The sequence below is a fragment of the Thamnophis sirtalis genome, unplaced genomic scaffold (genome assembly GCF_051295495.1).
Source record: "Thamnophis sirtalis isolate CommonGarterSnake01/CBP01778 unplaced genomic scaffold, rThaSir2_p1.2 scaffold_4, whole genome shotgun sequence".
Lineage (NCBI taxonomy): Eukaryota > Metazoa > Chordata > Lepidosauria > Squamata > Natricidae > Thamnophis > Thamnophis sirtalis.
The window spans coordinates 87725622-87728662 of record NW_028261384.1 but is presented as its reverse complement, the minus strand read 5'-3'; the positions used below and the strand labels follow the sequence as shown (position 1 = coordinate 87728662).

General features: G+C 39.4%; 1 protein-coding gene across 3 annotated transcripts in view; it reads right to left on the bottom strand.

The window, feature by feature from the left end:
* The window catches only part of MAP3K3 (mitogen-activated protein kinase kinase kinase 3), a 52993-nt gene that overhangs the window by 6565 nt on the left and 43387 nt on the right, over window positions 1-3041 (bottom strand). The window lies entirely within an intron of this gene.

Genomic DNA, 3041 nt, shown 5'->3' with positions numbered 1-3041 from the left:
CTGAATATCCATGTATATACATCTATACTGTGTTGCTAGCATTTCCAGAAACCAAGTAAGAAAGCACTAATGGTTCAAAGTTATCCCATGAAATTGGAATTGGGTCCCCTCACCTGTGCCAATAAAAGTATATAGAAGGATTCCAATAAAATTGGGATTGGCCCACCTCATCTGTGGCAGTAGAAGGGGAATTTTGCTAGCAGGGCCCAGGAGAAGAATCTTTCCTGCTATGGCTCCTGCCCTCTGGAACATTACGCTCCCTGAGGTGAGATCTGATCCCACCCTTTTGGCTTTCTGAAAGGATCTGAAAACCTGGCTCTGCAAATTGGCCCCAGACCCCAATTGGGGAGTGTTATATTGGAAGTGGTTAATGGATAAAGATAATACTCTTTTCTACCCTATATGTGTATCTTGCTCCCTTTCTTGCCATCTTTGTTAATTCTGTCAATTTTAATGTTAATATTTTAAAAACTATTTTAATGTTTTATCTTGCTGCTTGTATTTTGTTATAAGCTGCCTAGAATCATCTCTAGATAAGATGGGTAGCATACACATTTAATAAACAAACAACTTGTTGGACCTGAGGAAGTAGACAGGATCCTCGGGACTATTAGTAGACCCCCCCCCCCAATCTTTAGATCCATGCCTATTCTGGCTTGTTAAAGCGGCCTAGAGATAAGGTGTTGTGTGAATGGGCTGTGGCAATGATTAATTTTCTTGAGGGAAGGGATTGTTCTTTTACCTTTTAGATTCACCCCTTCTTCAAGAAGCAATTGCTGAACGCTACCATTCCGGACAATTTGCATTCAGTATATTACCTCTATTTTGGGGGAAAGGTAGTTGTGCTGCAGCTTCAGAAGACCGTGGAAGAAGTGAATTTACATCCCTTTCAGTCATGATTAAGATCTGGGTATGGACGAAAATAGCACTGCTTGCATTTTTGAATGACTTCTGGCTTAGATGGGATCTATGGGATCAAGCAGGTATCCACAACCTACTTGAACTCTTCGCAGCTTTTGATACCACTGACCATGATATCCTTCTGGATTAGTTCAGAGGATTTGGGGTGAAGGCATGTTGTTCGCCTCTTTCCTTCTGGGTTGGTTCCAATTGGTGATGATTGGGAAGGCGAGGTCCCTACCTCAGCCTCTGTTTTGTAGGATGCCATAGGGTTTGATATTTTCTCCTCTCCCTCATAAACATCTATGTGTGGTTGCTGAGTGAACTCATCCATCCCACTGGCTGAGATATCATCAGTACACATATGATACACAATTCTGTATCTCCACCCCTGGCAAATAAAGTGAAGCTGTGAATTCATATCCTAATGTTTGGAGATCGTGAGGGTCTGGGTGGTTTGGCAAGACTGAATGGCTGGATTTTGGGGCCCATTGTTTCAAGGACTATGCCATCTTTGGTAGTGGATTGTGTTACATACACACAGATCTTATGTGCAACTTGGACAACCTAGACTCATGACCCCTGATCAATGAGCAGGTGGCAGTTGTGGCTAGGAGGCCTAAGCTGCAGGTACAATCAGCTAAGGGCCTACATATGGTGGGCTCCTGGAGATGTGCCTTCTCTGCCACAGTGCCTGCCTTATGAAACATTATTCCTATCCAAAATTAAATTGGGTCCACCCATATATATTCTGAAAGGGTCTCAATACATGACTATCTGACCAGGCCTGGGGCTCCCAGGAACCAGAGACATGCTTAGATGACTCCCTTGCTGTGCTCATTGCTTTTATTCCCTGTTTGCCCAGGTTTTGTATTTCTTTTTATGTAATTATTGCTATTTGATTTTTATTTTTTATATTTGTGATTTTGTATGTAGTTTTACCTGTTTGTTGTGCTCCCAGAGCCACCTTCAGTGAGAGGGGCAGTTATATAATCTTGTTTATAAATAAACTAAATAAATATTTGCTCATCCATGCTAACACTCACTGTGAAACGTAACCCATAACAGTTATTTCAAAATAAATACCTATCCTGAAAGTGTTTAAGACTGGATGCACTTTGACACCTCTCAACGTCTATATTAACTGAAGCCTTAGATAAACCAGATTTTCACTGTCCCTCACTTGCAGGCCTCAATGCTCCCATCTTGCTATATACTGATGAAGTAATTAATTCATATATTCTAATTAGCTTTTAAAAAGCGTAAAAGCTATGGTCCAATATTGAAGGGAGATTGCATTACTAGGTATTAATTTTTTGAAAAATGAGAAATTAAAGCACAGTAAAGCTATGGAGATGGATTACTGAAAGAAACAAAATCCAGCAGGTCCAGAACTTCAAATATTAGGAATAATTTTTCACCATATAAAGATCTGAAGGCTCTGATCTTTTTTTAAAATTTTGTTACGTAAAGAATATTTGGATCCTCAATGGCTATTAAGCTTCAATGGTTCAAAGGCTAAGCCTCAATAGCTATTAAATTATTAAAATGACTATTAAAAATCTTCTCCAAAGGAGGAAAATTGATCTCAGCAATTTTAAATCGCTTTCAGCAAAACAGTGAGCCCCATTTCTTTATGGGGTTTACATGAATACAAAAGAAAACCGAGACAGTGCAACTAAAGGATATTCTTTCTGCTCCTTGATGTATATCCTAGGCAGCTAGACTACACAACAGAATGCCTAGAAGGGCAGTGGAAACAGACACCTGTTAGCTCAAGTTCCATTGGTTCCTTTCAGGTTTTGTCCTGTTAGTTTTGGCAAACAGACATTTCTGAAAATGGAAAGCCAACAATGATATGAAGTAGCTATCATATGTGCTTTTGAAGAGTTGCTTACTTCTCTAGAGTAGGACTTGGCTAATCAATATCTCCTGCAAAGAGTCAAGGATATAGAACAGTAAAATGAAGTAAACAGGACTATCAGAGAAAGCTTTACCTGGAACCAGCAAACTATTCACACTCATCATTCCAGACCTATAAGGAAAATTATTTACAACAATGTTTTCCACTTGCATTTTTAAAAGATAAATATTTTAAAATTTCCCTGGACAAGAGAGCTTGCCAATGAGAATTGGGAAAA